The sequence below is a fragment of the Pituophis catenifer genome, unplaced genomic scaffold (assembly GCF_029215685.1).
Source record: "Pituophis catenifer annectens isolate HBS135680 unplaced genomic scaffold, rPitCat1.0.hap2 SCAF_3, whole genome shotgun sequence".
In the NCBI taxonomy this organism is placed as follows: domain Eukaryota; kingdom Metazoa; phylum Chordata; class Lepidosauria; order Squamata; family Colubridae; genus Pituophis; species Pituophis catenifer.
Window position 1 is genome coordinate 204798419 of NW_027256883.1, and position 13500 is coordinate 204811918.

Here is a 13500-nt window from a genome sequence, read left to right on the forward strand (position 1 = left end):
CTGCGAACCCCCAGCAGCCCACCCCTGCCTATCTTTCCTCACTTTTCTTCCCCCTCTCCTCTTCCCCCTCATTGTCCTCTTATTTACTTTTGTATTTTGTATTTTACAATACTTTATAACTTAATAAAAATGTTTGGTTTTTTTTAAAGAAGGAAAAGGGAAACAATGTTTGAGAGCTCCCGAGGGAGATTGTGGCACAGTCCTAGCTGAAATCTCCAGTTTCCTGAGGATCAGACACCAGGAAATGAAGACATTAGGAATCCAACTGATATGCAGGCAGTCAAGGCGGACAGTACTAATTGAATAAATAATGTAGTTTAAGGCAGCTGTCGTCCTCTCTCAAGTACATCAGTCCTGTTGCTGATTGTAATAGGCACATCTAGCAATGCAAGCTTTAGAGATCAGAAACTCTTTTAACAAATGCAATGCCACCCTCTCCCCCTGATTAAATAGCAAGGGAAAAGTGTGCTGCAGGCATTTGAATTTGTCCTGCTAGCAGAAGCTGTCCATAGACAGGAAAAGAAGAGAAGCAAAACTGAACTCGGTTATAGGGAAATCTTCCAGGGAATCCAGGAAAGAATGCAATGTAATCCAGTTTCTAAAACAGCAATAGCTAACTAGAAAGGATTTTATCCCAAAGATTTTTTTCAAGAGGCAATTGGACTTTTCTTGCTTTTTCTTTGAAGATGTTTTGCTTCTCATCCAAGAAGCTTCTTCAGCTCTGACAGGACAGTGGGGAATGGAAGGATTGTCCTGACACTGACCTGTCAGAGCTGAAGAAGCTTCTTGGATGAGAAGCAAAACGTCTTCAAAGAAAAAGCAAGAAAAGTTCAGTTGCCTCTTGAAAAAAAGCACCTTTGGGACAACTATGACCTGAATGACTGAGAATCTCCACAGACATGTAGAAAGAATTATGTTTTATTTTGTATATACTTGAGAATGACCTATTTTTTTAAAAAAAATAACAGCTCCCCCCCCCTTGAGGTTTACTCATCATTTTGGATGGATTTAGCCTCACTTCCTTGATCTATCTATCTATCTATCTATCTATCTATCTATCTATCTATCTATCTCTATCTTTATCATCTATACCTATCTATCTATATCATCTATATCTATCATCTATCTATCATCTATATCTATTTATCTATCATCTATCTATCTATCTATCTATCTATCTATCTATCTATCTATCTATCTATCTATCTATCTCATCTATACCTATCTATCTATATCATCTATATCTATCCTCTATCTATCATCTATATCTATCTATCTATCTATCTATCTATCTATCTATCTATCTCATCTATACCTATCTATCTATATCATCTATATCTATCCTCATAATCATCTATATCTATCTATCTTTCTATCATTTATATCTATCTGTCTATCATCTGTTTATCTATCATCTATATCTATCTATCTATCTATCTATCTATCTCTATCTATCTATCTTTATCATCTATACCTATCTATCTATATCATCTGTATCTATCATCTATCTATCTATCTATCTATCTATCTATCTATCTATCTATCTATCTATTTATCTATCTATCTATCATCTATCTAATCATATCAAGACCCACCCATGTTTCTCTCTGTTATTGTGTGTTATTCATTTTTATGTCTTCAAGCCAGTTTTTGACTCGTGACAACTGCTCTGACAAGTCCCTATGGTTTTCTAAGAATGGGGTTTTTTTAAAAAAAGAAGTTTGTCACCTTCTTAGGGCTGAGATAGAGTGACTAGCCCAAGATCATTCAGGTGGCTTTATAGCCTAAAGTTGGCTATAACTCCTGGCCTACCAGTTTCTAGCCTTGTGTCTGAACAACCACACCAAACTGATAGTGTGTTATGTGTTTTAATAAGTGTTATTAAATTAGATTGTGTGTTAAGTGTGTGATGTGTTTGAATTTAATAATTCAAAATACTCTTTTAAGCAGATGTTTTGCTGCAAAGTTGTGTCTTGGCAGATGTGTGTATGGTGTTTGATTTCAGCTCCAACTGAGACTCAGTAATGGATTGAAATAGGCCTTGATTAGATTTAAGCAATTTGATGTCTTCTAGACATTTGGGATCGCAACACCACAATTCCTTTAACATTAGCCATATTACTAGGATTTGTGAAATCCCAAATATTTCAAATGGTATTGCGTTTCCTATCCCTACTCTAGACAATTTATTTAATTCAAAAGCACACAGAACTCAGATACAAGGAGAAATCTTAATTGTGAGGCCCTACTTGTGTAATTTTAGTTTACTTTGTACACCTAAAATGCTAAGAATATTTTAAAAGCTAAACCAAAGATTAGATTTTTGATTGACTGTTGTGAAGCAACAGCAAATCTTCCACCAAAACTAACAAACCAGAATAAAATAAAACCACTAAAATGTATTTTGTTTTTTAAAAATGGCTGCCACTGATTTATATTGTTTGAACTCGGAAGTTAACTTTGTTGGGCCTGATTACCACTGGATGGGAAACTATTCAGAAAGCCCAGGTCTATAGGCATCCGGAAAAATGATAGGGACAAAGTATAAGAAGGAAGGAAGGAAGGAAGTGAAGGGAAACAATAATAAGGATATAATAAATAATACTAGAATATGATATACTGGTATACTAGATTCTGTAACCATTAGGTTCCTGTAATACATATTATTCCTTTCTATTTGTATCTCCTGTTACAAACATATTGTTATTAGGCTTCTGAAATGTATCTGGTATTTGTCAAATGTATGTCCCTGCCATTTGACCTGAACTCATATCAATCTCTTTCTGTGCCATCTAAAAGCATGGTACGTATCTCTGTTGGAACTACAGCCATCAACAAAGGGATAATTTACACCTCAGCCCTAATTTATGTTTGATCTGGATAAGATTTTGTCTTCCAGAGCCAGGGGCTAAGTGGCCAATTAAGTAAACAAAGAAATGCTTAAGATGACTAATTGGGAAGTTTCTATTCCCCCTTGCAGGGCAACAAGGAATACACAAACCTAAATTAGGAGGCCAGAATTGGGTACTAAGCTGACGTCTCTGAGGGTATAAAAGGACGCCATACCTTCCCCAAGGTGTGGCTATTTCCTCGCATGCATTGTATCTGTATGTTCTGGATATAGTTCCACCCAGTATTTTGTTTTTGGCCATAAATAAAATCTGTTTTTTTTTTTTGCAAGCCTCATCTTGAGTCTCTCTCTTGGCATTCTGGTGACTCAAGTATATTTTGGGACCTTATGGACGGAAGGAAGGAAGGAAGGAAGGAAGGAAGGAAGGAAGGAAGGAAGGAAGGAAGGAAGGAAGGAAGGCCATGCACAGTTGAATTGTGTTTGATTTGCGGAAAACAGTGCCCATTGTACAGATTTCAAGGCAGGTATAGTAGTATGTGAGAATGACCTTGGGAAACAGGAAGGAAAGTTACATGTACAAGATATCTCATCCCAGAGAAAGAGGGAGAGTGTGTGAAACTTTTTAGAAGGGAAACACCCACCCACCCCCTAGTTCTCCAATGAGTGAAAAGACAGGAAGGAAGGAATTCTTTCAGTTTGGCAAGATTTTGTTAATATAAAGACAGAGCTAGTACTCCTGCTTATGCTTTTTGTCTAAACTTCCTTCAACGTCCAGGGCCCATGCTTGATTTATTTTTCCTGTCAGTAACTCTCAACTAATTAGTCCACAGGAAATCATTGACCATAAGAATCTTATTTGTAGGAAATAAGAAACTGGATATTTTCTAGGGAACTGTTAGAAAAATATCCTGTTCTCTCTTTGTGAAGCAAGGTTTGTTTTCCTTTGCCACCAGCTTAGTCTTGCGGGGCTCTGGTGTCTTCAAAACTGTGGCTCAAAACCACCGTTATTATAGGAAATTCTGGTGTGACTTGAAATTAACAAAATCAGGATCTAACAGACCAACCTCAACCTTCTGTGATGACTCCCCCGGACGTTTCCCCAGATACCTCTCCAGATGTCATTTCTGAGGAGAATAAACCAGTCAGGAGGGGAGTTGGTCAATGGCTCCGAGCAGCCATCTGAGAGGGATTTAGCTGAAGCCCTGAGGTCTCAGGTGGGAAAGCACACAGCTGTAACTGTTAGTGAGGAGGAAAAGAAACTGCCTTCTGCCACTGATCCGACAACATGTAGGGCAGAGAAAAGTCAGGAGCAGGGAGGGTCAGCCAAATTACTCGCAAGGAGGCAGCCTCACCCTCCTTGATCGTCTGCACCAGAAGTTGGCTATTTAGCACAGCAGACAGATGGAGAGAATGCTGGGAACAATTTTGTTCATTTCCTAGCTTTCCATTTCCTGGTCACTGTGATTCCTGCCTTGCTTTGAATTGACACCATGCCTCGACTTTGGAACACGCCTTGTAAACTCTTTCTTGCCTCGTGAATCCTCTTCTGTTGTGGATTTAATTTTGCCTGGTGGATTTGTCTTGTTTGGGAAACTTTCAAGCCTAGAATTTAGAGCTAGCTTTGATCTGCTTTTGGCTGGACTTAATTGGGACAGTTCTGGGTTTTTGGTGAAGGAAATTGCTGGGCAATATTAGTCAATATGAGTAAATATGGCTAAGACACTGAGCTTGTCGATCGAAAGGTCAGCAGCTCAGCGGTCCAAATCCCTAGTGCCACGTAAGGGGGTGAGCTCTCATTACTTGTCCCAGCTTCTGCCAACCTAGCAGTTCGAACGCATGTAAAAAATGCAAGTAGAAAAATAAGGACCACCTTTGGTGGGAAGGTAATAGTGTTTTGTGCGCCTTTGGAATTTAGTCATGCTGGCCACATGACCACGTTGACGTCTTTGGACAGCGCTGTCTCTTCGGCTTTGAAACGGAGATGAGCACTGCCCCCTAGATTCGGGAACGGCTAGCACATATGTGCGAGGGGGAACCTTTACCTTTGTTAGTAAACCCACTAAATCACTGGTGTGTGTGTGTGTGTGTGTGTGTGTGTAAGTGAGTGAGTGAGCAGGATGGCACACCTACCCTCAGTGCAGAAAAGAACAGTTGTGACCCAGATCTAGGGGTGCGACACTTGAATGAAATTCCGACAATCCTTCCTTAGGACTCAATAAAGACTTCTGCCATTCTCTCCCAGGGCCCGAGATTAATGATCATTTCCTCCAGTGCATATGGACTGCCAATCAAGAATATTTTCAGCGAGAGTCCAGGATGCACCACAGATAGTGCTGACAGAAGCTAAAGTAAAATGTCATCCTTTTCAAATCGGATGCTCCGCGGAGTTGAAATTGGGCTGGTGGCTGCCTTTGGAAGCTGACAGCTAAATCCGTCAACTGCTTTGGCTTCCAACATATGGCATGAGGCAGAGCGTGAAAAATAAATTTCTTTGCAGAGGTGCAGAAAATATGGTCAACTTTTTTATTATGATGATTATTTATTGCTTGGCTTCATGGAAAGATCAAAAATAGGCCCACGATGTCTAGGAGCACAATAATAATTCTTTGGAATCCTAGCTTTAGCTTGTCAAAGGGAATGATGTATACGGCTGCTACTTGCTTGAGGTGATTAGCCAAGTACTTTGTAAGCGGAACTGACTCCCTGGGACAACACGAGGTCTGTTTGGCTTGTTTTAGAGGCCACAATTTCTCTTCTCCTTGTGGGCCACTGAGAATATTCCCAGAAATGTTTTGTTCTCTTGCTATTGTTTAAATGCATAAATTGTACTTTGCAGCCCTTCGTTTATCGCAACTCCTCCCTTACTTCCCCATGGCTGTCTGACAGCCTTGCAAACAACATCAACTAGCAATCAGAAAACATGTTTTTTTAAAAAAACATCCTCAATTGCACAATACATAAACAGACGTAACAATAGTTTCAACTGTTATGTTTTGTTTTTGTTTTAAAATAAAAAAAAAATTCAAAAAAAATAGTTTCAACTGGAAAACTGTGAGTATCCTAGACCCGTGATGGCGAACCTATGGCACGGGTGCCACAGGTGGCACGTGGAGCCATATTGGTGGACACGCGAGCTCAGCTCTGGAACACATGTGTGCGCTGGCCAGTTGATTTTTGGACCTTCTGGGCCCACCAGAAGTCAGGAAACACGCTGTTTCCGGCCTCCGGAGGGCCTCTAGGAAGGGTGGGGAAGGCTATTTTTGCCCTCCCCAGGCTCCTAGAAAGGCTCTGGAGCCCGGGGAGAGCGAAAAAATGGGCCTACTGGGCCCACCGTGCCATCACGTGCCAAAAGCAGGGGGAGCATGAGAGGGGCGGGGTGCATAGAATTATGGATGTGGGCACACATGCGTGTGTCCCCCCCCACGCTCCCCCCATGCTTTTGGCATGCGACGGCAAAAAGGTTAGCCATCACTGTCCTAGACCAAGCTAAATCCAAAAAAAAACCTTTGAGCAGTGGCTCTCAACCTGTGGTCCGTGGACCCTCGGGGGGGGGGGCTGTGATGTCATCACCGGGGCTCCACAAAGGCTTGAAGAAATGTTATAATTTAAATCTTGAGTTAAATCTTGGTGGTCCATGGGGCATAAAAGGTATTTAAAGGTGGTCCGTGATGAAGAAAAGGTTAAAAACCACTGCCTTAGAGAATTCCTGGAAGCCTGGCTCTCAGTCAAATCAGCCATCAACAGGCACATAGAGGTAAACAACAACCATTCAAAAGAGACATCCATAAAGCTAAGAAGGAAACAAGATCAGAACACCTCCTTGGCAGCAATCAACACTCAGAAAAGTGGAGATTAACACTAGACTAACAACCAAGCTGTGAATAACAACCCAACATTGTTTTAGTTTAGTTTAGTTTAGTTTTATTTGATTTGTATACCGCCCTACTCCCAAAGGACTCAGGGCGGTGAACAGCCACAGGATAAAAAACATAAATACAAAATTTAAAACTGAATAAAATTGAATTAAACAATTTAGCCGAAGACAGATTTAAAACACCCCAATAAATTAAAAACAAATTAAAATTTACATTTTAAAAACGGAAAAAAGGGAAACAGTTAGGCCAGGCCAGCCTGATGGAATAAAAAGGTCTTGAGAGCGCGGTGGAAGGTGCGTAGATCCGGGATCCTCCGTATCTCCGGGGGGAGCTCATTCCAGATAGTAGGTGCCCCCACAGAGAAGGGTCTCCCCCTGGGGGCCACCAGTCGACATTGTTTGGCCCACGGCACCCAGAGGAGCCCCTCTCTATGAGAGCGTACCGGCCGGTGGGAGGCTACTGGTGGCAGCAGGCGGTCCCGTAAGTAGTAAGTAACCAGGTCCTAAGCCTGGTTACTTACGGGAGGCTGATTGAAAAGTTTAATGGTGAAGCAGAACCACCAAGCATGTATGATTCTGGGCAGTTGACCACATGGAGTTGAGAGTGGTGGCTTTTATACCTTCTCTTGGGCTTTGAAGTTGAGCTTCCTGTTCCTGTGCAAGAATATGTATTCTATTGGCTGCTGTCAGACTCCCATGAGGCTATGCAGGGGTCATAGCTGAGGTTGTTTGAACTCCCAGGTTTGGTTGGAGCTTGCTGAGTGATGATGTAATGAAGAGGCTTGTGTTCCTATAAGGCAATTCCTATTGTGCCTTAATGGCTTTGCCCTGGTTTGGATCTTGAGTGAGGGCTAATCCCATCACCCTGAGGCTGAAGGTCTGTTGTCTTGTAGATAGGTTGGCCCAGTCCTGCTGGGGCTATTAACAAAGGTGGAGGCTGCTTTTCATTTCTCCTTTAGGGAAATATAATATTCTGCCTTTTTTAATATTTCCCAAAATATTTCATTCTTCTAGGAGAGTGGGGGTACTAACTTGGTACAAAATTGAGGACCTTCCTGCCAGCTGCCTGGATGGCATGGTGAGGATTCCATCTTTGGACCTTTGACAGCATCTGTTCCAGGGGTGAAATGCTCCCGGTTCGGACCAGATCGCCTGATTCAGTAGTGATGGTGGTGGGTGATTCGGAGAACCGGTAGCAAAAATCCCTGCGCCCCCCCCCTCGACCATGCCCAGCTGAGCCGCACAATCATCAGAGGCTTTTTTTTTTTTACTTTTAAAAGCATTTAAAAGCATTTTTTCTACAACCTCTTCCAATGAAAAAATGCTTTTAAAAGTAAAAAAAAAAAAGTGGTAAAAAAAATGCTTTGAAAAGTCTCTGACGATCCCAGCTGAGTTGCCTGATCGGCAGAGGCTTTTCAAAGCATTAGAAAAAATGCTTTGAAAAGTTAAAAAAAAAAAAGTTGGCCACGCCCACCCACTCACATTACCCACCACCACCACCAAGCCATGCCCACAGAACCGGTAGTAACAAATTTTGCAGTTCACCCCTGATCTGTTCCTTAACTGCATAACCAGTGATACAGATTGGGTCAAGCAGAGAGCCCCTTTACCCAGCTTCCAAAGAGGAAGGTGACGATAAAAGACATCTGACTGCATAACTAATTCATTTTCTACAGCCAGAAAGAGAGAAATTGCCCTTAAGATGGCTATTATATCCAGATTGGATGTAATTGCCCACCTCTTTTTCTGGTATCATTGTTAAGTGCAGGTCTTCGTCATTTCATTTCATATAGAACAGTCTCCCTGATACTCAATGTCAGCCATTCAATGAGTGGACAACTGCTTAGATATTTGTAGTTAATAGGCAAAGATCTAAAAATCTTTCCAGAATTTAAATGTCTATGGAGATTCTCAGTCTTCAAGGTCATGGTTTTCAATGGGTGGGGGGGGGGGGGGAGAGGCAGGAATACAGCATCCTCTATCTCCAATCTACAATACAGTCCTTTCAACAGCATGCAGGTGGCATGTTTACCTTTGGTGAGCTGAGCAGAGCGGTCAAGGTGCAGAAGCGACTGGCTAGGCCCGTGATGGCGAATCTATGGCACGCGTACCACAGGTGGCACTTGGAGCCATATCTCTGGGCACGCGAACGTTGCCCTAGCTCAGCTCCATCGCACATGTGCATGCCGGCCAGCTAATTTTCGGGCCTTCTGGACCCACTGGAAGTCAGATAACGGGCTGTTTCTGGCCTCCAGAGGGCCTCAAGGGGGTTGAGGAAGGCAGTTTTTGCCCTCCCCAGGCACCTAGAAAGGCTTTGGAGCCTGGGGAGGGCAAAAAACAGGCCTCCCAGTCCCACCATGCCATCGCATGCCAAAAGCAGGGGAAGCGCAGGGGTGTGTCACACATGCATGTGCGAGGGGCTGGGCGCATTGAATTATGGTTGTGGGCACATGTGCGCACAAACCCCCCACGCTTCCCCCGCCTTTGGCACGCGACAGCAAAAAGGTTAGCCATCACTGGGCTAGGCGATTAGCTGGGCCGTGTGGCGAAGGCAACATATATAGGGTTGGGATGGGTGGGGCAAGCGTCGAGCGGGTGGGCGGGACGACCAAGCGGCAACCAGGACAGGGGCATGGCCAGCCAGAGGTCACTACCGGTTCGGCGAACCAGGTCAAATTTTCCCTACCGGTTCGCCCAAACTGGTGCGAACCGGCTGAATACCACCTCTGCTGCAAGGAGTATAAATCCTTCCATTCCCCACCATCCAATCAGAGCTGAAGAAGCTTCTTGGATGACAAGTGAAACATCTTCAAAGAAAAACCTGAAAGCTCAGTTGCCTCTTGAAAAAAAGCACCTTTGGGATTTCCAGAATTGAATTATATTCACTAACTCCATGTCCCACTTACATACCTAATACCTATATAAGCTCCTATGATTCTTTTGCTTGTTTTTTTCCTTCTTCCCTTTCTGAAGAAATCCATACTGAGGCATACTGATTTTTGCTAACGGGTGTTGTACTGAAGGACACTTAATTCCTTCTTCTATCTCGCTTCACAATACATGCATAACCTTGAAACTAAACCGCAAATACTACAAAAAAAAATGTTGCTTTGAAAAGTAATTGACTTTCTTACTTATAGAACTTTCAAATGGAAATAAAATTATTACATCTACAAGTCTTCTAAATATTAGCTCTACTGTATATGGTATAGCACCGTGATGCTGAACCTATGGCACATGTGCCAAAGGTGGCACGTGGAGCCATATCTGTGGGCACACAAGTGTTGCCCTAGCTCAGCTCCAGCGCACATAAACGCGCCGACCAGCTGATTTTTGGGCCCTCCGGGCCCACCGGAAGTTGGGAAATGGGCTGTTTCTGGCCTCCAGAGGGCCTCGGAGGGGGTGGGAAAGGCCATTTTCACCCTCCCCAGGCTCCAAGAAAGCCTCTGGAACCTGGGGAGGGTGAAAAAACGGGCCTAACGGGCCCACCGTGCCATCACATGTCAAAAGCGGAGGGAGCGGGGGGGGTAGTGGTGTTGTGCGCGCATGCGCGGGGGAGGTTGGGCACATTGAATTATGGGTTTGGGCATGCATGACCCCCCCCCTGTGCTTCTCCTGCTTTTGGCACATGACGGCAAAAGGGTTAGCTATCACTGGTATAGCAGGACTAGAAAACTTTCTGTCCTTGAGATGTTTTAAATTCCTTCCACTTACCTAAGCCAACATGACAATAGCAAAGTATTCTGGGAATTATAGTCCAGAACTATAGGGGCCAAGGGATATAAAGATGAATGAGTCTGTCGGTTTTATTTTATCTTCCAATTTAATCTCAAATTCTATTTTACTGCAGTTAGGAAGACGTTTGTGGATTTATGTATCTGCACTAACTAGCCAAAATCAGTTAAGTATAGCTTTTTTTCCAGCAAGAAAAGGTTCACATACATTTCCTGTTCATCATGCAACCATGGAAGATAAGGAGTCAAGAGAAGAAGAAGAAGGAAAAAAAGAAAACAGAAGAGAGAAGAGGTCCCTAATTCTAACTTAGATACAGGACAGAAATATTAAACTATTTGGATCTGTACAAATCTATCCAGAAGCATACAAGTGTGATGGGCAGTATAGAAATTAGATGATAGAGAGAGATGAGAAAGCGAGAGATGATAGAAAAAAAAGGGAAAGATAGATGATAGGGGAGAGAGAGATGATTTGTGTGTGAGAGAGAGAGAGAGTGTGAGTGAGAGAGAGAGAGATGATAGATAGATAGACAGACAGACAGACAAACAGACAGACAGACAGAGAGACAGACAAATGGAGAGCCAGTTTGGTCTAGAGGTTAAGGAACCAGACTAGAAAGCAAAAAATCATGAGTTCAAGTCCCACTTGAGCCATGAAAGCCAGCTGGGTGCCCTTGGGCAGTCCTTCCCTCTCAGCCCAACTCACCTGCCACAGGTCCAAAGTAGGAAAGTGGGCGTTGGAATGTGTGGGAGTAGGAATACAGAGAAGAAGCCAAACTTCAAACAGCCATGTTTATTGCAGACAGTGACTCAGTAAAACCAGCATGCAATTTCCGGCTGATAGCCCCTTTTAAAGGAAAACTATCAGCCTTTAACCAATAATATTAAAATATGTCCCAAACCTGCATGGCAGAAGAAAAGTCTCTGCTCACACCTGCGCGGACATAACAGGCGTGTTGGCTAGTCTTGGTAGTGCCTCCTTAAGGAAGCCTCACCATCTCCTGAGCTCATCAAGTCTCCAGGAAATGTTTCAATAGGCATCAACTAGGTAGTAATTCCCTGTCTCTGACTCCTTCACACTCCTTAACTTCACCATATATTTTGCTAGTGCTGCACAGACACTCACAAATCCAAGAAAAGGCTTCACTATTTTAAGGAGGTATTGACAGGTGGAGCATCTCATGCCAACACTCCCACTGAAGTCAAAGGTCTCCTTTAAGTTCCAACTACATATCACCAATATGAAAATATAAATTCAGAATTAGACTTTGAAAAGTCAAGTCCTTTAAACAATTTTTTTGCATTAAGACGAGGGTATTAACTAAGTGCGAAGCACAGAAAAACCTCAATATAGTGGATCTTGATACAATGGACTTCTCATGCTTAATTTACTTAATTTCCATGGTGATGATGTGATGGAGTTTTTCTGAGACTGGAAATAAACAGAAATAACACAAAAACAGAGTTGGAAGGGATCTTGGAGGTCTTCTAGTCTAACCCCCTGCTCAGGCAAGAAACCCTATACCGTTTCAGACAAACAGATGTCCAATCTCTTCTTAAAAACCTCCTGTGATATAAGTCCTCGACTTACAACCCTTTGTTGAGTGACCCTGCAAAGTTACAATAGCACTGGGAAAATAGTGATTTACAACTGGTCCTTAAGCTTACATTGCAATATCCCCATGGTCAGGTGATCAAAATTCACTATCTGGCCACCAACCTGTTATTTACATGATTACAATGACATGTGATCTTCCCAGCCAGCTTCCAATAAGCAAAGTAGTGAGGAAAGCTAGAGTCACTTAACGACTGCATGATTCACTTAACAACCATAGTAAAAAAAAGTCAACTTGTTTAGCAACAGAAATTCCAGTCCCGATTGTGGTCATAAGTTGAGGGCTACCTGTATTACAAAAGTTCTAAACCAATGTTCTCCGTCTCAGTGATGTTATAATCTGCGGAGTCCAATTTCCGCTACCGGTTTGGATGAACCGTTCCGAACCAGCTGAATGCCACCTTTGAGTCCAATCCACAAGGGACATGAAGTCCACCCATTTTAAAGTTACTAAGGTTGAAAAACACCGCTGTACTGAAAATGTTTGTCTTCCAATATATTTCTTTTTTCCCAACTGTGTACATAAACTTTTAATTTCACATAGGGTAGGTGCTCATCAGAGGCCTATTCTTTTCCTTAAATGTCTCACATCTTCTTTTCCCTCCCTTCTTTTAAAACATAATCCTGCTGATCCCTGCCCCGCTTAACAAACCATGTGCCCATAAAAAAATATGTTTTCTCTTTCCGATTTGGTAGCGCCCGCCGATGACTTGCCAAGGGAGCAAAGCAGCAGCGGATTAAAAAAAGGAGGCTGGCAGCCAGCGAAAACAGCTGCCGTAGAATAAGCAACTGATGTGGGAGGATCTGAATGTAAAGTGTTGAAACCCTCAGCTTTCGGAGTGTGCAAATTGTTTGGTGTCAGCAAGCCAGCCGAAACAGCCTGGGAAATGTATTTTTAGCCTTTCAGTTTTGGGATCCCCAGATGGAGGAGGAAGATTTTGAAGCCACGATGACTGTGGCGCTTTACATATCCTACTAGGGCAAAGACCTATTTGAGGTCAGTGGTATCCCTCACAGATCAGATATGTCTAGGGATATCTGTGAAAACTATTCTTAAACAAGCGTTTTTGCAGAGAAGGAGATTCTTCCTCCGTTGCCTTTATTGCAAGGATGGGTGACCGACTGCCTAGAGATATGTTGGGCTTCTGTGTCTCTCAGCTTCTTTCTGAATGGCCAAGGGGGCAGAAGCTGTTCAAGAAGATGACTCTATTCTGGGAAAGGAGAAGGGATGAAAAAAAAACCTTGTAATAACCCTGTCTTGATTTTGTTGGGCAGGACTTTGAGATTTTGTTTTCATGCTCTGTTAACAGTAAAGTTTGTCGATCGAAAGGTTGGCAGTTCAGCAGTTCGAATCCCTAGTGCCGCGTAACGGGGTGAGCTCCCGTTACTTGTCTCAGCTTCTGCCAACCTAGCAGTTCGAAAGCAC